Raw genomic sequence first — 22,801 nt, 5'->3', positions numbered from 1 at the left:
GCCACCAGAGAAGCCCTGAGATCCACTGATTTGGAAGGAAAATTTATACTCTTGAAGAGCGCACATATTCTGTGTTCAGTAGGAAAAGAAATAGCTGCAACCTTAGGTCAACAATTCATAATTCATCAACAAGAAAAAAAAACCTTCCTGTTTTGTAAGTAAATAGAAACTAAACCATATTGATTTACTGGGGGAGACAATAAAAGTAAACGTAAAAACAACAATCAAAGATGAAAAATAAATAAGCAGTACATATACTTTCAGGTAGTGGTCAGTGGTATGAAGAAAATGAAATACATGGGGCAATGAAATTGAGCTTAAATGGGGGAGAGTTGGGCAAGATTAGGTGGGGGAAGACTTCTTTGGATAAGCAACATGTGTGCTAAAACTCAGAGAAAGAGCAGGAGAAGCCAGGTGAGAAAGAATGATCCAGGTAAAGGAATTGCTTCAGGGGTCTAAGGAAGAAAATGCCATGTTTGGAGCTTAGCGAAAAGAGGGGACACTGGAAGAAAATAAAGTCAGAGAAGTAGGCAGGGACCAAATCCAGGTGCTCTGTGAATGAGATGATGCTGCTGCTGCTGCTGATGATGATGATGATAATGATGCTGATGTTGATGATGATGATGATCATGGGAAGCCATTTGAACATTACAAGCAAAGGAGTGAAATGATGTGATTAAAATTTGGATAAAGCTCTCTGACTGCTCTGTGGAAAATAAGACTCTAGAGGCAGAGGGGAATGGGACAAGAAGGGAAAGAGGGAAACCAAGTAAGATGCTGTTGCAGAAAAGCAGAATAGAGATGATGGACTAGTTGGCATCAGTAGGGATGATGTGAGGTGGAGGAGATCAAGATATAGTTTGCAGGAGAGCAGAGCAAACACATTTGCTGATGTATTTTTGTAGGGTATAAGGAAAAGAATCTGGTCCCGAATCTCTTCTGTTTTTGTCCCCAAGGACTGGATTGATGGTGATCCAATTTTACAGAGATGAGGAAAGGTTGGAAGAAATAAAAAATTCTATTCTGGTGTGTGAACTTATGAGAATTCTGGTAAACAAATACCCAGTGGAAATGGGCAGAAGGTAGTTGACTAGACTGGTCTAGAGTCAGTGGGGAGGGCAGAGCCGAAGATGAAAGCATTGGGAATCATCAGCATATAGATGATGTTTAATGCCTTGGGCCTGGACAAGATAACTGTATGAAATTTCTGCTTCCAGTCATTTGTTTTCTGGGTTTCTATGAATCATAGTTTTTCGGAATTTAACAGGACTCTTCGTAGCTTCCATTGCTCTGGGTAGGTTCACATTACATTTAGCATAATACATTAAGTTTGCAGCTTCTACTTCCAGGTTTGTTGCAAATTGTTGATAAAATTCACAAGTGCTCTATTTTATAACAGTGCCCTGGGTTCTTTTCTTATGGTTGTTAATGAGCTTGAGAATTTTTTATAATGCATAGTGTCAACTTTAAGCACATTTCCTTGCATGGGACCTAATTATGTATAAATTTCTGCTTATAGCAGAAGGTATGTTGCTTTTAAAATTGGAGGAGGGTTGATACCTGCTGTGTTCATGCTGTGTTCATAGACATTCAGCCCAAGTTTTGAGTTTCTTCTACTTGGGATATTGACAGTTTGACATGTTTAACAGGTCTGAATTAAATAAAACAGTATTTGAATGAACACAAGGAGTATCGTGGCGAAGTAGATTCATAACTGAGACTGTTGGGCACCTTTCTTTCCGTAATTTTTCACAGGCTTAATAGTCAAATAATAGTAATTTGTATCAATTGAATTGCAGTTGATTTTAATATCATCTAATAAAAGACAGTTAAACTTCTAAGTGAATGTATACATTATAATTAATATGTGTTTGCTGTTTCTTAAAAAATTAAATACTTAAAATTGTGTGATTACTGCTAGAATTATTTTAATAGATCATTTTTCCTTGCCATATTTTCAATGATTTTATTTATTTTAAAATGGGTGATAATTTTATATATGCCAATTTTATATAGAGAGACTGTACTCAAAATACATCTCAAAATATATCTATGCAGCTACCTCAGGGGTCAACTTTGCAATATTAAGTGTGTGATTTAGTTAGTTAGGGCTGCTGTAACAAGGTCCCACCAACTCGGTGGCTTAAACAACAGAAATGTATTGTCTCTGTATTCTGTAGACTAAAGACCTAAGGTCAAGGTGTTGCTTCCTTCTGAGGTTGGAAGAGGGAATCTGGTCCATGATCTTCCCAGACTTCTGGTGCTTTGCTGGCCATCTTTGGTGTCCCTTGCCTTGAGGAAGCATCACCCTGGTATCTGCCTTTATCTTCAATGATGTTTCCCCTCTGTGCATGTCTCTGTCCAAATTTCCCCTTTTCATAAGGACACAAGTCATTTTGGATTAGGGGCCACCCTAATGACTTCATTTTAACTTGATTTTATCTTTAAAGATGCTAAAACCAGTTGTGATCACATCCACATGTTCTGGGCACTAGGATGCCAATATGTTTTTTTGGGAGAGACACAATTCAACACGTAAAGGTATGTAATCTCCTTTCCTCCCTAACATTGGTTATTTTCCTTAGACATTTTTAGTGAAAAATCTTGAGGATTTTCTAATTTTATCTATATACGTATATCCCTAGGAACACACACGTAGCCCCATTTATATATTTATAACACATCTGTGAAGCCAGTGTACATCTCCTGCCCTGACCACTTCTCTATGCTCCAAATGTGTATTTCTGCCTGCTTTCTTATCACCTCCAACTGGATGAATGGTAGACATTTCCAGCTTAACATGTTCAAAACAAATTTTTGTTTTCTATCTCCATCCTCTAATGTTCTTCCATCATTCTTTTCCACCTCAGTGAATGATTCTTCTATTCCCCTAAATTCTGCCCAAAGAGCTAAGTCATCCTGACATGTCTCTTTTCCTTATTCCTTTCTTATATCTATTCCATTGCTGTAGTAGTTTCATACTGCTGCTGTATCAAATTACCACAACTTAGTGGCTGAAAAGGATACACGTTTATCCCACTGTTGTAGTCCACCATGTGTCTCACTGGGCTAAAATTAAGGTGTCAGCGGTGTTGCATTCCTTTCTGGAGGTACTGGGAAGAATAAACTGCTTCTAAGTTTATTCAAGTTGTTGGTCAAATTCACTTGCATGCAGTCCTAGCATTGAGGTTTCCATTTCTCTGCTGGCTGGTGGCCGAGAGCCATTCTCTGCTTCTAGAGCCCACCTGTATTCCGTGGCTTGTGACTCCCTTTCTTCATCTTCAGAGCCAGCAGCAGTGGCTTTGAATCTCTCTGACCTGTTCTCTGCCTCATCTCTTGCGTCCTCTATTTTATCTCTCTGGCTCTAGCTGGAGAAAATTCTAGACTTTTAGTCGCTCATGTGATTAAATTGGACCAACCTGGATGCAGGATAATCTCCATATTTTTAGGTCAACTCCTGTGTAACTTTAAGTTTATCTTCAAAGGCGCTCCTTGGTGGAATTTCAATGACTGTTTCAATAACCAGAGCACAGGCATCTTGCGGGGAGAGCGACCCTTTAGAATTCTCCTTTTTACAGCTCCCATGTCCTGTTTGCTCCATTTCAGGACAGTTTTGCTTTTCTCCTTTCATCACAGTAACCATATTCCCAACCACCGTTACTTTTTCTGGATTATCATCATATCCTCCTCACTGGTCACCCTACATGATTTCTATGAATCATGGTTTATCAGATCCAAACAGGACTCTTTCTTCATAACTTGTATTATACCAGGTGGTTTCACATTAACTTAATATAGTAAGTCGATCTTTTTAAAAACAATGCCTAGATAACCAACAAGGACCTATGGTAGAGCACAGGGATCTCTACTCAATACTCTGTAACGGCCTATATGGGAAAAGAATCTAAAAAATGAGTGGATATATGTATACGTATAACTGATTCACTTTGCTGTACACCTGAAACTAACACAACATTGTAAATCAACTATACGCCAATAAAAATTAAAGCAAAACAAAAAAGTAAAACAATGCCTGTCACATCATGTCACTTAGATCCCTCCAATGGCTCCCTTTAGCGTAAGATCCAAACCTTAAAATGCTCTACAAGGCCCTGTTTACTCCTGTGAAGTCTTGGTCACTTCACCAGACTTCTTTCTTATCCCTGCAAGAAGCCATCTTTGTCATGTATGGTGGGTGTGAATTGTCTGTGATTCTCTGTTAGAATGTGAGAACCTGATCTGTTTCCTTAGTGCCAAATCTTCAGCTCCTACAGCACACTGACATTGGGATTGTTCCACATGTTTGTTTCCCTGTAGAATTTAGGTTGCTTTCTTATGTGTACCTTCATTCCATAGCATGTGAGGCTGTTGCAGTGCTGGGTGCCCTCTCCTTTTCCTGATGAGGAGTTCCCTTTAGACACTGTATGTGTTAGGCAAGTCCTTGACCCCCCAAAACTTGTAGCTTGGGCTTCCCTGGTGGCGCAGTGGTTGAGAGTCCGCCTGCCGATGCAGGGGACGCGGGTTCGTGCCCCGGTCCGGGAAGATCCCACATGCCGCGGAGCGGCTGGGCCCGTGAGCCATGGCCGCTGAGTCTGCGCATCCGGTGCCTGTGCTCCTCAATGGGAGGGGCCACAACAGTGAGAGGCCCGCGTGCCACAAAAGAAAAAAAAAAGAAAAGGTGAACTGTAAGCTGTGTGAGGGTGGAGCCACTCTGTGTATTTTACCACCCTTCAGAATAGAGCCTGGAGCAAAACAGATGTTTAATAACTATTTGTTGAATGAATGAATGAATGAACGAATAAATGAATGAAAATCAAAACAAGAGCCTTCTCAAATTGAGAGATTTCTCAACTTTATTGAGCTATGTAATAGACTTCTCTACAATACTTGTCATCTATCGTAAACTCAACCTCCGTCTACATTGGCTTTTATTTTTAGGGAAAATAATCTTCCTGGATTTTATATTTTACATTAAAATCATGTGATTATGTAAATCAACCATACTTCAATAAGAAAATAATAATAAAAGAAGAAAATAAAATAAAATCATATGATTATGAAGTGGAATGCAGGACCTCTGTAATTAGCCATTAACCATGGATTCCTTTGGGAATCCAGTCTATTTCAAAGCAGGTACTGGCAGGTAATCTTGGTTACTTAAGATCAGGCAAGGTTTTTCAGGAGTCCTAAGGCAGCACATGAAGTCCTAACAGTAATACCAACAAAGGGTAGCAAAGTTGAAAACCATCAGCTGCTGCAGCTGTGACATTTACAGTTATAATGGGGATAACTAATTATGTTTGTTACATGGTATGGTTCATGGTAAATTTGTATTCTTTGAATCTATTTTAAAACTAGAATTGACAACTTTCATATTGCAAGAGTAGGTGGCCTCTTTTTTTTTTTTTTTGCTGTACGCGGGCCTCTCACTGTTGTGGCCTCTTCCGTTGCGGAGCACAGGCTCCGGACGTGCAGGCTTAGCGGCCACGGCTCACGGGCCCAGCTACTCCGCGGCATGTGGGATCTTCCTGGACCAGGGCACAAACCCATGTCCCCTGCATCGGCAGGCGGACTCTCAACCACTGCGCCACCAGGGAAACCCCTGAGTCACATATTTTGATCATGAGTCATTTACCCTCGGATTCATATTTATATCCGTGTGTCAGTGTTGGATAATGAACATTTATGGTCCCAATATTTGGGATTTCCTGAAAGTAGGAAGGAAGTAGCAAGTTGATGCATTTTTGAGCCACTTCTAACTTTGGAATCCTCAGCACGTAACTCAAGTATCCATTCAATTGCAAGAGAATGCGATCAGCATGTCAGAAGAAGCTCTTTGAGATTCCTTTGAGACTCCCATGCATATATATAATAAGACCCTTAAGAGACTGGGTAGTCATATCCACGTGCCATTTCTCATCAAAACAATAAACCTCGTGGCTTTATGAACCTCAATAGAAAGGCTAAATTATATTTCATTAAACCCTTTTCCGTTGCTCTGATTCGTCACTGAATCGTACTCCCAGGAATAATTCTCACATTTGATCCACACCAACCTCATAGGTAAGTAGGGCTTCCAGCCTTTTTGGGTTTTAGGAACTAGCAAAAATAAAACAAAAAGCAAAAAATCCTTTGACAGCCATGGATATCACACTTTGGGGAAAAACACTGTATCTGGTAAAAACTGTTGTTGGCAAGTTCAAGATTCCATTCATGATTGGGGATAATGAAAACAAATTGCAAAAATGTCATTAAATAAGTACTCAGATATGCTGATACCTACAAAAAAGTTCTAGAAGACACAAGCTTCCAAAAAAAATCTGTTAGAAATAAAATACCTGTTTGAGATAAAACTTGCCATGATAAGTAACTTTTCTCGTTTAACACTGTTTCTTTCAGTTTTCCAGAAAATACCCCTGTGGTTTCATGATCTACTAAAGCAGATTTCCATGCCCATTTTAGTTGTTATTACAGGCACTGTACTTACCTTTGATATTTATAAGCCAGTCCTTAGTGAATATTAACTTTAATGAATATTAACATTTTTACACTTGCCTTTATTGATAAAATGTTTTGGTTAAGTCCTGTACCACTCATAAATTTTCATGGTGAGTGAAGATATGTTTTTTTCAGCTCTTGGTCTTCAATCCATATATGAAAAGGCTATAAGTAATAGACACTTCTTCTCTCTCCTTATCTTTAAACCATCCCCTAGGAGGCTAATAAAGGAGAAATTGAAATGTGTTTCCTTTCACTTAAAGAAGTACAGCTAAGTCATTCAAATGTAAGAGAATAAGAGATATTTAAATTTCTGTATACAATATTGATCTTAATGACCTTTGAAATGGTCCACAAAACCCTCTTGGTGAAGGATTACTTAGTAGGTAGACTGGATGGGGGGTAGCTCCCTCAGGAATGTGGCTGATTCTTGGGGGCTGGAATTTCTCCTCATCAGAGCCTTCTTCCTTGGTAGGGGGTAGGGAGATGGATAATCCAATTCTTCATTGCTGTGCAAACCCCATAAGAACATGATGCTGTTGTGGTTTGGGGGCAATACTCTAGGAGACAAACTTAAACCTTTGCAAATAGTGATAGGTATCGTCGTGGTTAATAACACCAGTTCTGAAGTCAAACTGCTCAAGTTTATACACAGGTTTCATTACTTAAAATCTGTGTGAGTTGGGGCAAATTTTTTAATCTTTCTCAATCTCTTTTCTCATCGATAAAATGAGATTTAACTTGTTCCATTTAAATGTGTGCAGAAACAATGGTAAAATTCCACTCTGTGCTTAAATGGCTTTTTATTACAACAAAAAAGACAACTCTTCCTTACCCCACGAGGATATGGACTGAGGCAGTTACAGGGCTGTGGGAAGCGAGCCCTCCTTGTTGTCCAGTGGTGAGTTACCTACCCAATAAAAGGCCAGCTTTTCTCATCTTCATTATTTTTTAAAATATGCCCCAGTCCAGAGTGCTCGATTGTGAATTAAGGGAAGCACATGGGCTTCCCTGGTGGCGCAGTGGTTGAGAGTCCGCCTGCCGATGCAGGGGACATGGGTTCGTGCCCCCGTCCGGGAAGATCCCACATGCCGCGAGCGGCTGGGCCCGTGAGCTATCGCTGCTGAGCCTGCGCGTCCGGAGCCTGTTGCTCCCGCGTACCGCAAAAAAAAAAAAAAAAAAAAAAGATCAGTGTGGACTTGTGTAGGCTAGCTCCCTGCCCTGCCCCACACACATCCAAGCCCACCATAGGGCAAAGAATGAACTTACAGAGTGTTCTCAGGCATCCAAGAAGAAATGGAACAAATACACTATAATTCAGATTATAGTGAAAGATTGCTGAGGAAATATTTAAATATTGCTCTCAGTTAAAAAAAAAAAAAAACAAACTTCAGAGAAACAAATAAAAAGCACAAAAAGGACACTAGAGTCCTAAAGTTAAAGGAACACCAGCCATATTGAGCCTGTTCATCCATGTGTAATCCGCATCTCCATGACAGAAGTCCCAGTAGCCACTGTCCTCTGTATCTTAACTTCCCACACAGTTAAATCTTAGAAGTGAGAGGACAGAATGTTCCAGGCTAAATGTAAAAAATCGTGCTAATACCCAAGGAGGATGAATATCTTCTACAGGGAATAATTATAACAAAATACTTAGAGTTATGACTTGATGTATTGAAATGTATGTTTTCAAGAATTTCCTCATTTTTTTAAAAACACATCCTTCTGATTTCTTTGAACTCTAGTGTTTTTTTTTTTGCAAAGAACTATTTTTAAAGTATTCCCTTTGGCTTGTGTCTTAGCCAGACACATTGTGGGAAGAACTTAAAATGCTTAGTCATGTGCGTTTTCTTATTGGTATTCCTGAGGTGCCTCGGCCTAGGGCAGTGACATCATACCTAACTGTGGCCAAAGGGACAGGGCTCACTGTGTTTTGAGAGAGTATTATTCACGATCACCACTTTACAGAAATGTTAAAGAATATCACATAAAGGCATGAGCTAATTATGCAAAAAATCAAAACAAAAGCTACTTTTAATACTGGGAGATGAAGACCCAATAATCTTTAGTAGTCAGGGAAATTGAGTTATTTCTTAGGAGATAGTGCCTCAGATATATGCTTGAGATATGAAAAAGGGTAAAATAAGATAGACATTTTCCATCTGCGTTCTGCCATAAGGAAATTTAAAATGTTGCATCATTCTGCCAAGGAGTATGTTTGTGTGTGTGTGTGTGTGTGTGTGTGTGTGTGTGTGTGTGTCTATGTGCAGGCTTGTGTGAGAGACAGAGAGAGAGAGAACTTTAAAAATGAGGAATTCTGCTTTTGTTATTACTAGTATTTGGAAAGCATGTATACTCATTGTAAAACGGTTGCATTGTGGCGTTTTAGGAGTAGTCTATAGAGCAGATGTGTTTCTACCTCTAATTAATTAATGCATGAAAAAGATTGTGTTCTAAATTCATTCTCTTGCAGTCTTTGCAAGCATGTGTTCAGTAACTGGAGATTCCTGTGTTCAGGCTTTGTTTATGCCTAAAATATAAATTTATATGAATTTCATGGATTGACAGTGTACAACATCAGGGATGCCAGGGGTTTGCTGAACTATAACCGGATGGTCAGTACACATTCTATGTGAGAAACCAAGAGTGCTTTGAATACAGTGAACTTAATTCCATACCAGAGGAGAGCCCTGAAATCCTTCTGTCTTAGTCCATCATTGTATGAGCTTTAATTTTAGGCAAAGAGTGAAGGAAGGCAAGTGTCTTGCTCAGTGTAAAAGGTCACACATAAGAGGGCATTTGCCCCAATAGGGCAAATGAGAACCAAAGTATGTTTTGTTAATGGGATTTAGTATAAAGATCCTACACTCCTAGTTAGAGGGTTCAAATTTACACCGATTCACGAATATGAGCTGGTGTGTGAAGGTATGTATTTCCAGCCTCTGAGTACGGACAGGCCTACTTCTGAGTGTGTCCCACACCAGGTCACCAGGGTTTAGCTGCAGCAGGCGCCATGGCAGTTTCGGTTTTATTTGAGTCGTTGTCACTACCAGCGCCCTGGGCAAAAGGCCAGCGTTGTTTGTTTGAGTTCCTTCCTCTTCCTTTCCTCCCCTTCTTTCCTCGCCCACGTCCTGCCATCCATTCTGGCCATGGACAGCAGAGATAACTGCAGACTACAAATGAAAAGCTGAACTGGCTCTAAAAATATGACTCCTTGCAACTGTTTAATTGCAAAAGAATCTTTGTGCTAGAGCTTCACCATGCCCCTCAGAAGGCCTACTCAGTAATTTGGCTGTCAGTCATTTGTAATTTTATACCTTAGAGTCTGGAGGGATAATAAATAGAATTAGCGTTTTCCATTGGAATGCTGATTGTTAGAAAATGAAAAGCCAGAATTTCCAGAAGAGCCTTTACAACGTCTCTTCAAGAGATCTGGTTTTATCAAAATAAATCAATAAACTATTCATAGTAAACTTATTTAAAATCACCACGAAGTCTGTCACTTATTTATGTTAAAGCATTCCTGTATTATTGCTACTTGTTCTTCTTACCCTGCTGTCAGTATTAGTAGGTAAAAATAGCCAGGATGTTAAAATGCAGTTTCTTTCTTTTTATGTGGTCTGAGAAATTGGATTATTTGCCCAAAAGAACCACAACATAGTGAATTATTTTAAAACGGATGATAGTACACCAAATAGTGAGTCCTTCATTCTTTGGTTCTACTTTTATTTTGTAAGACTTAAAAAATCTTTTATTTTCTTTTAAAACAAAATTGGTAAGGATATTGCTGGAAAACTATAAGGTTAAAATGGTATTTTAAAAAAATCGAGCACGTTAGAAGGTAAATAATATTCCTGTTTTCATGCATGCCTATTATAATGTCCAAATATCTGGGATTGAAGATAACTTAGGGTTTTATTTTTTAAGTATAACATACATACAAAAAAGAGCATATGCCATCAGGTATAGCTTGCTCAAGATGATGTGTGTAACACTCGACCACGGTACTGCATTTGGTTATTGGCTTATTTTCTTTGCTAAATAGCATTTCACTGTGCACATATAGCATACTATATCCATTCTTGTAACTGGGCATTTCAGTAGTGTCCAGTGGGGGCTGATATTAATATTGCTGATATGAGCATCCTAGGTGGTGTCTTCTGATGCACTTAAGAACATTTCTGTTGAGTGTATATATGAAAGAATTTCTGGGACACAGAATATGCATAAAAGAGCTTTAAAAGAGGTAGAGAGACATCAAATTTCTGTTACCATTTTATATTCCCACTCACAGTCTATGAAAGTTCTGATAACACCCAATATTTGCCAATATTTGGCATTTCCTTTCCTCTCTCTTTTTTATTTTAACCCTTCTGATGGGTATGTATTGACATCCCATGAAAGTTTAAATTTCATATCCCTTGTGAGTAATGAAGTTGTTCATCTTTTCATTTGTTTATTGGCTATGTGGATATCCTGTTTTATAAAGTGCTTGTCCAAGTATTTTGAAATATATGTGTGTGTGTGTGTATACAGACACACACACACACACATATACACTTGTATATACATACACATGCGCATGCACACATACACAGAATACAATATTTTCTTCCATTACTGCTTCTTCACTTTTTCAGTGAAGTCTTTGATAAACTGATTTCTCCAATTAATATGGCCCAACTTATACCTTTTTTATTCTTTTTATGGTTAGCAATTTTTGTGTCCTGTGTAAGAAAGCCTTGGCTACTGTAAGGTCATACATGTATTCTGTATTTCACTTTCAAAGCTTTATTGTTTAATCTTTCATATCTAGACCAGCACTTTTCATGGAATTGATTTTTGCATATTTTTGAGATGGGAATCAAGGTGCATTTTTTCACCATACAGATATCCAGATGAAAGCACCATCTTTTCCACTGCATGGCAGTGTCATCAGCCTCATAAATTAGGAATATGTGTGGCTTGGTGTCCAGATTCTCTCTTGTTCCACTATTCTGTCTCTCCTTACGTGGACACCACATGGTACTAATTGCCACAGCTTTGTAATGTGCCTTCTTATCTGTTAGGTTCAGCCTTCCAGATTTGTTTCTTTTCTTCAAGACTACTTGCTCTTCTTGGCAACTTGCATTTTCATGTACATGTTAGAATCCACTATCCATTACCTCAGCCTCTCCCTGAAAGGAGAGACTGTATTGGAATTGTGTTAAATCTATCAGTTAACCCAAGGAGATTGAAATCTTTACAGTATTGAATCTGTCAATCCATAAACACGGTATTTCCCTCCAATGATTTGGGTCTGCTTTAATTTCAACAGTGTTGTTGTTACCACACTCAGGTTAGGCAGCTTGCTGCTCAAAAGCCAATAATCGAGGGGCAAGTGTCAGTAGAAAGGAAAGATGCTCTATTCAGAAAAGCCAGCAATCTGGGGAGAAGGTGGACTCATGTCCAGAAACCAACTCTGAAGATTGTGCTCAGCCATGACAATTTTTAAAGGGAAAAAGGGGTGACAATCTCAGTTAATCATTAAGGTAGGAGGTCGGATTCTTCATCATCTTTCCATTGCATGCAGACCTGCTGACTTCTCCTGATCTTCCTTTGGATGCTTTCTTGCCTGCATGGTCTGCCTGCAGATCTACTAAAGGGGAACCTGGGAGTGTAGAGTCAGACATTCTTTAACTACTTAATTCTTCATTCACTCCTCTAATCCAGGGAAGGAATCAACAGGTTAGGCAAGGCATTGTGTACATTCAGTAAAGCAAGAATCAGGAGCTAGCCTAGTGATCTCATCTTTATGATGAAGGTCTGAGGAAAACAGGGATGAACAAACAGGAAAGGGGCAGAGGAGCTGCTTACATTGTGTAGTGTTTAGTGTGGAGGTCTTATACCACTTTCACAGATATGTTCCTAGTCACTGGATGTTTTTCTATGATATTTATATATATGATTATTGTTTTAATTTCTTTATTGCTAATGTACATTAAAGAAAATTGATGTATTTTTACATTTCCGTTTTGGTTTTACTCTATTGCCTAAGACCTCCAGTATGGTGTTAAGAAGTGTGGTGATAGCAGTGAATGACATTTCATTCATATTTAAGGAGATGTTTTCAGTATTTAACTCTGTAATTTTTTCATTATCAAATGGAGGGGACTCCTCTCCATGCCTAGTTTGCAAAGATAGTATTTTAAATTACAAATGACGGTTAAATTTTGTGAAAAACAAGTATTTATGCTTTTTTAGGATATAGTTTTAAACCATTATTATGAATATTCCACAATGTTTGGCTCATTCTGCTTCTTTCCGGGAAACACTAAGATCAACCAAGAATACAAAAAATTAGAAATACGATTCCACTTACAACAATGCTGGGAACAGAATCAGCCACAAACTCATATAAAGAAGGTATGCAGAGTTTAGAAACCGCTTTTCAGATTTCATTCGGTATGCAAATTTCATTTCAAAAGAAGGAAGGAGGGAACGATGGATGGATGGAAGGAAGGAGGGTCATGACTCAGCATTCTTCATAGGAACATGGAGCCCTGAAGATGTGGGGGAACATGGGAGTGACAAAAGGCCCCAAGGAGGACAAGCTCCAACAAGAGAGAATAATCTTGAGGGGGTGTTACAAGAACTGCATTTTTAGTTTTCACTTCCTTCATACTCAGCACCCCTCTCTTCCTCAATCTGTTTCTAAGCAAAAGTCAGGCCAAGATAAGGTCACCATAATTCAAAAATAAGTAATAAACCGAAGAGTTTAAATAAAGACAGTGGGTTAACACTATCAAAAAAAGTAAAAAATCAGAAAGAGAAGAAAGTAACACAATAATATACAAAAGGCAGAGAAAGTATAACTCCAGAAAATAAAATTACCCCCAGGAAACTTAAGAGAAAGTTAGCCATATTCTTTTTTATAGCCTGAAGACATTTAAAATCATGGGGGAAAAATGAGATCAAAGAGATGATGATAAGACAAAAAAGACATGAAAGGAGTAACAGTGAGCTGGTGACGCTCATGGAAAGATAGGAAAAAATGAAGCCATTTCCTGAAATGAAACCACATTTGAAGCCTCAAGAATAGAGAGTGCAGAAATAAAGAGGACTGGTGTGGGGAAATAAAACAAAGAGAAAAAAACACATAAAAGCAACAAAAAAGAAGGCAATAGATATGGAAGAGACAGAGCTGGGAACTAATGTATGAGTGGTCATCATTCTCACCTGGGAGAGTAATTTTCTTAAAAGAGAGACTGTCAGCCTGAGAATATCAGCCTCAGCCAGTATTTCCTTCTTCAGTTTTCAATGTCAGAAGAGACCTGAATGACTTATTCACACACATTGGAGAACCTCTAAGTAGGGCCATGATTTGCCCGACTTCAGGGGTATCTTCACAGAAATGGAGGTGAGCTGAGCTCTGGAGGCACCAGGAACACCCCATTCTAGGTGAATAAAGCCTCCTGGCCTTATGGGACAGGGATATTTACCAATCTTGCAGGTGACAGAAAATCTTATCAAATCTGCACTGGCAGGAAACACAGGCACCCATGGAGCATTCTTGCAAAACTGTCTTAGGGACGACATAGTCCATCAAGACCTAGATCAAGGTGCATGATTTAGGCCTGGACATACAACAGTATTAAGGGAGAGTGGGATTGGTGTTGGTGTGTGGAATAAGAAATACCCTTTACTTTATAAAAGTATGTGCTCTTTGAATTTTTAATAGTAAGCTTGTATTGTTTAAAAAAAATCAAAACTTAATTTTAAAAAGTCACTGTTTCTACTGTATATAAAATAGATAACCAACAAAAGGACCTACTGTATGGCACAGGGAACTATACTCAATATTTTGTAATAACCTATAAGAGAAAAGAATCTGAAAAACAATATATATACATATATATAAATATATATATGTATATATATATATAACTGCGTCACTTTGCTGTATACCTGAAACTAACACAACATTGTAAATCAACTGTACTTCAATTAAAAAAATTAAAAAAAATAAAACCACAAAAAGTTTTTTTCAGTTGTAATAAACCATAAAAAAGTCAACCTGTTTGGTTCTTATCTGAGCTAATACTTTGGTTCTTATCTGAGCTAATACTAAATACAGTCCTTTTCAAATGAGGTCTAGTAGTTCTTCCTTTCAACACCATCAAGTATTATCCTGACAATTATAGTTGTATAAACTTTTAGAATTAAAGACAGTATTTCGTCAATAAGTTATCACCTTGTTAATACTCTCAGTTACCTAATTACATTGAGCTGTCATCTCTGTTTTTAACTTGCCCCAGTTTGTATAACTATAAAATGTGACCTGAGTCCCTTCCGTACACTGTTCAATAAAAAATGTTTAAAATACGTTGTTCAATTTGTGTGTTTGTAAGTCATGGCTAAAATGGGAAAAATCGGGTAAAAGATTCAAAGGAGTGTTTGAGGTATTATAATAGCTGGGGGTGGATATCAGTATATAAAGTTTAGTTTCAGAGTCAGCATCTAGACAAGTTCTCTTTTCTGTGAGCCTTTTGGGTTGCTTACACTTTGCCGTATTTTTTATTTCTTTTGAATTACAATCTCATTTCAAAAAATAAAAAAAATTTGAATAAACTTGTGTTGGTTGCAGTGCCCATCTTTGAAAGATAACTAGACTGGCTTTGAATGTGAACTCTAAACAATCTTGAATCTATCTCCTGCCTTTGAATTCACCACGGAAACAAAGTCTAGATTCAGTTTGAGAATAATTTTATGATTCTGTGGGGAATTTTTTTTTTCAATGTTGAGATGCAGGTAGGGATCCAGATACAAATTCAGGGCAAAGCAATGGAAGATTAGAAAACTAGAATTTGCTAGGCAGGCTAGTGGGAGGGTCCTTTTGTGATGAAATGTTGCATAAATAATGCCGATGGGGGTCTAAATTCACTGTTGCCATGGAGACCTTTGTGCCTGGCTGAACTCAATTCTTTTCTCTTTTAAGACTGCAACCACTAAGCTTGTGGTATCTCTGATGCTTCTTGCTTTGCTTTCTCTTCAACCATTTGCAAGTGAAAGCAGAAATTAAACTCTGATAATTTGACGTCCTGACTTTTTTGAGGCTGTTTTTCCACGCCATTCGTGATTTTTGAGCTCCTCTGGGGTTCCTTGTAGCCGTGGTGCGGGACGGGAGGAGAGGAGGGAACCGCCTGCCTCGTTGCTTGGGAAGGAGGGAAAAGTAAGCCCGCATCTTTGTGGCTAGTGGACTTGTTTGCCTAGACTACGGTTTTGAGGTATTTAAGGACCATTTATTTCCAAAGGTAACAGAGAAAAAATGAAAAGTAAACGTATTTGTTTTTTGAATGCTTTCATTGTGAATGTTGTTTTTGTGATGGTTTTAACTAAAGTTTTAAAACTGCAGGTTGAGAGTTCTGTGTAGAAAACATGGTTAGAATTTATTTCTGGCTTCACAGTTGTCAGTGTGTTCAGAGTATTAATGTTGAAATTGTAAAAGAAAATTAAATACCAAACTACCAAATACCAAATTAAACAGAAAGCAGTTGTAAGGATCGATGTGCCATTTCCCTTTCAACTAACCATTGTAACTGTTTAATAATCGTTTTTAGTAAAACTTGGTGTGCCGTAGATACATACTTTAGATTTTATGAAAGTTACAGGTTGTCCGTGTAAGTAGCCATGTATAATTAAGTGCGAATTATCTAGTAATTAAAAGCTAATTTGGAAATTATGGGTCTTTTCTTTTTCCCTTTCGGTACAGCATTAAATGAATAACCTCACCCAGAAAGAAATTACTCATAGAGAGTAAAGGCATAAAAATCACCCAAACACTGACACTATATAAGGTAACTAAAAATTCAGTATACTGGGCAGCTAACTTGTTGCATTGCATACCCTTTCTTATAGAGGTAATTTGATCCCTTTCTTATAGGGATAATTTAGTTCTCAATGATGAGCTTATATTGGAACTAGAATACAATAATTACATGTTTTGATCGTTCTAAATGGTGCAGGTGTAAATGGGTTGCAGTCATCCCATAATTATAGAAAACCTTTACCATAGAAATGTTCCCAGATTGCTTTTATCCAGATAACTCATTGAGAGAATCATTGACCAAATTTACAATGACTTCATAGATTTTACCTGTGTTGCTGCTAGAGTTAGAATATTTGTGATACTCAAGGGATTAAAGAAACAATTTCAGAATGCTGGCAATTTAACAAGATGACCGTCTGTGGGTGTTGTATATCAGACTGTATATTTGTAGGAGAGATGTACATTGTAGAATTGTGAGTATAGTAAGATGGAATGCCTCATAAAGTCTTTAGGTTTTTATCTTTAGAGCGTTTCCAAATGGATGATAATAGCAACAGAGAATGACTCTCAGCTTATGACAATCACAAATTAACAATTCTACATGATTAGTATTATTTGAAACTTGAATGACTTTGTAACTCAAATACTAAGTACAAATAATGACCATGTTGACATAAAGGAATGATTTATTTTTATCAGATACATATTGTTACATGTTTTAGTATTTTAATTGCCTAGCATGGATAAATTTTATTTTAAAGAAGCTAACAAAGGAAGGCTTGCATATACTCTGGGGGTACCTCTTAATAAATATTTCATTTAATTAAAGTTAAAAGTATATGTTAATCATATTAAGGCTAAGAAATCTTTTCATTTTTAAGGAATGGAAGTAAACCTCAATGGTATAGATTGAGGATAATGTCTTAAGAAAACTTTGATCTTTGAAAGATTTTCCATATATTGACTTATTTAATAATACTGCCTATATATAAAGGTAAATGACTGTTAAGCTTCACTTCAGGAATATAGTGCCTAGGTACTCACTTTGGGTAACATCAGTCTGATGGGTACAAATGACATTAAATCTTTAAACCATAGAGCACAGTATATGCATTTTATCCAAATAGTTTCTTTCTTTTTTTTTTTTTTTTTTGCCGTATGCGGGCCTCTCACTGTTGTGGCCTCTCCCGTTGCGGAGCTCAGGCTCCGGCCGCACAGGCTCAGCGACCATGGCTCACGGGCCCAGCCGCTTCGCGGCATGGGGGATCCTCCCAGACCGGGGCACAAACCCGTGTCCCCTGCATCGGCAGGCGGACTCTCAACCACTGCGCCACCAGGGAAGCCCCAAATAGTTTTTCAAAAAACAAAAAGTTAACTGACATGCAGAGATGCTATTACCCCACATTGCCAAGTATAAATATTTTTATGGGAAGGACATTTAAACTATTTTTAAGTAACTTCTTTTTAAAATCCAGGTATTTATATCATGTGGATATATCTGAAAACACACTTAAATAGGTCCTTTAGGTGACATCCTGAAACATAAGCAGAGAGTCAAACAAAATATGATTTTAAAAAAATAGGCATTCTGATGATTTCCAAATGCCAAATGGCAAAATCCTTTCTGGGCTATTTCACTCTTAAGTTTTATGCACACAATTAAGAAAAATATTTTCACATTTACCCAGGAGATTCCAGATTCAGTCCAACTCAGCTGATTATATTGTCAAGTTGCAGAATTACAGTGAATAAATCTGACCAACAGTTCCTGTTGGAATGGTTTTGGAACAAAGATTTGGGTTTGTGTTTCTACAAGTAGCTTATTAACATGTGAATTCTGATTTAGAATTCTGCTTTATAGCTCTTTTATAATTCTTGTATTTCACAATACCTTCTATTCACCAAATCTTTGTTGAGTCCCTTTTAGGTGCTAAACATTGCATCAGATGCCAGGTACAAAAATGGAAAGAGGTATTTTCGAGGTTCCAAGAACTGAAAAATCTGGTGGGGATGCAGATGTGAGAACTAGTAACTGTCATGCAGTAGACTCATGCTCTCATGGAGGTGTGGCCAAGGAGACCATGAAACATCACTCAGGTTTATACAGCACGTTAAAATATGTTTATTTGATCCTCCCAACCTGAGATGAAAAAGGTTAAGTGACTTGTAGAAAATGACTGTAAATGAATGACTATGAAGATCATTTCTGTATAGCAGTCAGAGATATCCTATGAAAATGTAAATCCTATCATGTTACTGCTCTATGTAGAGTAGAAGTCAAAGGCCACGCAGTGGTGGGCAAGCCCCTCTGTGGTCTGCTGCCTGCTGCCCCTGTCTCCCCTGCATCTCCTCGGAGTCTCGCCTCTTGTTTACTTGGCTCCCTCGTACAAAACTCCTTGCTTCTCCTGGAGGGCGCCCACAGCACAGGGCCTGTGCATTTGCCCTTTACCTCTGCTTAAAACCCGACAACAGCCTCCCTCCACCCCAAATCCAGCCCAGGTAGACACGTTGCCTCACTCCATCAGCTCTTTCAGATCTTTGCTCAGCTGTCACCTTGTCAATGAGTTCATTCTTGATAACTACTTAAATTCCCTCCCCATCTCTTCCTGAATTGTTATTCTCCATCGCCTTTACCAAAGACGGGGCTCTATGTAATCCACCTGTCCGTTTTGTTCAATGTTCATTTTCTCCACTAGATTGTACGCTCCACAAAGACAGGGATTTTTGTCTGATTTTTTCATTGATGCTTTCCTAGCACCTAGACCCATGGCTGCCTTTTCTTTACTGAATGAACAAATGAAGATCTGAATGTAGTTGCTTCTTTGTATTGGTGGGTCCCGCATCCACAGTTCAACCAACTGCAGATCGAAATAGTTGGGAAAAAGTAATTCCAGAAAGTTCCAAAAAGCAAAACAAATTTGCTGTGCCCTGGCAACTATTGACAAAGAATTTACATTGTATTCACAACTATTTATTGTTACATAGCATTTACATTGTATTAGGTATTATATGTTATCTAGAGATGGTTGAATGTGTGTAGGAGAATATACACAGGTTATATGGGACTACTTTTTATATAAGGAACTTGAACCTCTGTGGACTTTGATATCCACTGGGTGTTCCGGGACCAATTCCTCGAGGATACCGAGGGATGACACCAAATATATAGCTTTCTACTTTATTGTTGTTTCAGATTTTTAAAAATAAAGTAGAGGATGTTGCAAGTCATCACTTGCAACCTATTATTGTAGCTTAAATGTGAAAGCAGTCAAATAACAAGAAGCAGATTCATAATTGCTTGTGCATGAACTTGCTTGCCAAGTCTCCTATGTTATTACAGAATAGGAGTTGGGAATTTCCCTTCTGTGGCATGGTCTGTGACATCAGTTGGACTCTTAGTGAAAAAACCCAGCTTCTTCTCTCCTCGTCCCACCCTCCAGCTGTGGAAACTTGACCAATGCCTTCAGTTATTTTCTATAGCCTTAGGTTGCTTCTCACCATAAAAGCTGTGGTTGTCACTGTAATAGTCCAGCTCTCCCTAAGGTTCTGTCATTTACCTGCATGGTCTCCAAAGTATTTTTTATAAGAAACACATAAAGAAGTATGTAAAATCTCTAAAATGTTAAATCATGTATTTCTTGATGTTTCTAATGTCCATTGACATGAGAAAAAGAGTCAACGGCCTGAATTATTTATGTGATCGTGTTCAGTCAGCAGCTGGGTTAAATAAAATGCTACTCAAAAAGCACAATACATTCTTGGGATCTTAAGAACGACCAATCAATATTAATCGTGTCCGTAGTGATATCTTGAATCGTTTGGCCATGTCTCATGCTGGCTCACCTAGAAAACATAATAACATTGGGTATATTTTGTTATTTGTGGATCAGATCACCTGCCTCTGTCTCATCAAGTTCATTGTACACTTGACAAGTTTAATTAAACCCAGTACTTGTGGTTTTAAAAATAAACTCTGCAAGCTCTAGGAATTTAATAAACACTACAGTGTGGCTAATTTCATAGTGACCTTCTCTAGCGTCTCAATATTTTTCAAAGATGTGAAGGTTACTTCCTCTAGGAATAAAACTGTTGACTTTGTCTGTAGATTCCAGTGGTACTAGCTCACTTTTGAAGAAGAAAAACTAATTTTCCATGACGGTCAACTGTCTGTTTCAGTATGAGGCAGATAGATTATTGGACCTTTCTGTATGCCGTAAGCCTCAGCTATTTGCACAGAGAGTGTAATGTTTGTATGCATGTCCCTCCAACGAGAGGAACTCGGAATGTGATTATTTATTGCATGGGCTCCCCATTGGTCACATGGCCCCTCTTCATGAATTTCAGCTGCTTCAGTTCATTTCAAGCCCTCATGCTCTTCTGAACCAATTTCTGATCATTTTCGTCAGCATTAATAGAGTTTCTGCAGGAGATACTATATTTGACATGGAAATGTGAAAGGCAATTAAATTTAGGTGCCACGTTTGGGGATTAACTGCACCTACATTGTCACAGAGAACTTCTGCCAAAAATTAAAAAAAAAAACATCAATGCAGAGGTGAAGGTGAAAAGACTTAATGAGGGAAACTTTGAGTGGGCTGTCGCCTGTGTCTACGAAATCACAGGCCCCTGGGTTGCTGGGCCGTGTGGCCTCGCTGCTCCCCAGCTGTTTGCAGCCCAGGGAGCTGTGCTGGAGTGCAGTCCTGCCTTGTATCTGATATTACTTTGCAGACTCTGTATTGTATTTGGCAAACAAAGTACACAGATATTTGCCAAATATCGTACATTTCCCCTTTAGGGACTTATTTATTCTCTAGGCATATGGACTTAAACAGGAACTTAGCATTTCTTCATTTAAAAAATGATTAACTTGAGCCTTCCTTTTATTATTGCTCTGAAATTATAAGTGGTACACTTACTGAGCCCATCCATTGATCCTGATTATGTGTTTACTTACCGTATCTCATTAAATCCTCACAAAGGCCTTATATATGTTAGATATTATCCCTGTGCTATGGATGAGAAACAGTAAGGTGAGTAATTATTTTGTTCTCTGGTATGTCTAAGACCACAGAGATAAATTAATGTAAGATTTAAAATCCGTGTCTGCTTAACTCTGCAACTCACTCTTCTTCAGCCTTCCAACCAATGGCACTGCTCACTTTAACTGTCTCACTTAGATTTTGGAAAACCTTTGTTGAGTTTTGCCTTTTTACTGATATCCACTCCCCACCCATCCCCCCCATTTCATGTCACTCCCTCTGTTTTTTTGTTGTTTTTTTGTGGTTTTTTTTTTACTAGTCACCTCCAGCCCAGGGGCTCCAGTCCACTCTCCCTTTTACTGTAAATGGTTTTACCCACTAATCGGCATGTTCCTATTTGGAATCCTGCGGGGCCCAGAGCTCAGGGATGGGTAACGGTGTGCTCCGGAAAGCCCTCCCGTATCAGAATCAGCAACCGTTATAAATGCAGCTTCCTGACTCAGCGTCTCAAAGGCTGGGGTTGGACATCTGCATTTTTAATAGTTTTCTCTAGAAAACTGCTAGATGCATGACTACTTGAGAACCACCTCTCTGATTCTACATATGGAGAAATTGGCTGTACAGGAGGTGGAAGGTCAAGTTCAAGGGCGATCTGACAGTTCTCTGCAGAGAATAGGGAGCAGGGTAGAGATTGGAACAGTCCTATCTGCCACCTTGGAGACTCATGCAGGTGACAGGTTCAAGGTGATAAGCGATTGGAGGGGTCACCAGCAGCTGATTAGTCTCAATCTTGTATTTTTCCAGACCCTCTCTCTGCCGTGCTGTATTTGTGCATGCACACATAGACACAGAGAGGGAGGCAATCAGACAGTGGGGGGGTGGGGGCAAGTTCTGTTTGCCTGGATACCAGCTGGGCCACTCAGTGCTAAGAGGGTGGATGCTGTACACGTGGGTCCAGGCCTGATCTTAGGAGGTTGTCCCCATTTCTCAGTCCACTTCATTTTCACTCCATTTAATAAGTCTACAGATCTCAGTATTTCTAAAGCATCTCACAAGGATGTTTAAATGAAATGGCATACATCGTGCAGTTGTTTTTACAACCCTCTTTACTAAGCTTCTACTACTTGCCCTTCCCTCTTCTAAAAGTTAGGAATAAAGAGATGCCAAGCCACTGCCATCGTGGAGCTGTCATCCTAGTAGGGACCGGAAGATAAATCAATGACTACTGTTACTATCACTCCTCCTTTTCAAAGCACCACGATCTAGGAGTAGAGTGTGTTATGGTGACACAGAGGCTACGCCCCTCCTAATGAGACCCAACAGGTTTATCACTGTCAGTGTTCTGTAAGACCTTACTCTTAACTTCCATTTTTAAAAGGAAGCCAGGGCAACTTTTTGTACCGTCCTTGTTTGTAGGTAACATTGATATTTTGTGGAAAATTCAAGAATGTGTGTTTTCATTGGAGACAAAGTTTGTAGTGTATTTAACCAGGTATGAAGTAGCTTTTCATGGTAG

At 38.6% G+C, this 22,801-nt stretch overlaps 1 protein-coding gene across 7 annotated transcripts in view; it reads left to right on the top strand.

The window, feature by feature from the left end:
- CTNND2 (catenin delta 2) overlaps positions 1 to 22,801 on the top strand; it is a 930,830-nt gene that overhangs the window by 292,938 nt on the left and 615,091 nt on the right. Inside the window, exon 1 of one of the 7 annotated variants that reach the window (XM_060295661.1) lies at positions 15,494 to 15,709. The exons of 5 other annotated variants lie outside the window; for them this stretch is intronic. The gene's annotated coding sequence lies outside the window, so the exon portion shown is untranslated. Of the gene's footprint in view, positions 1 to 15,493; positions 15,792 to 22,801 lie in introns of those variants that run through there. One more of the 7 variants, XM_060295660.1, reaches the window with a different exon arrangement.

Source organism: Globicephala melas, chromosome 3 (genome assembly GCF_963455315.2).
Source record: "Globicephala melas chromosome 3, mGloMel1.2, whole genome shotgun sequence".
NCBI classification, from domain to species: Eukaryota; Metazoa; Chordata; class Mammalia; order Artiodactyla; family Delphinidae; genus Globicephala; species Globicephala melas.
This window is presented reverse-complemented; position numbering and strand designations above follow the sequence as displayed.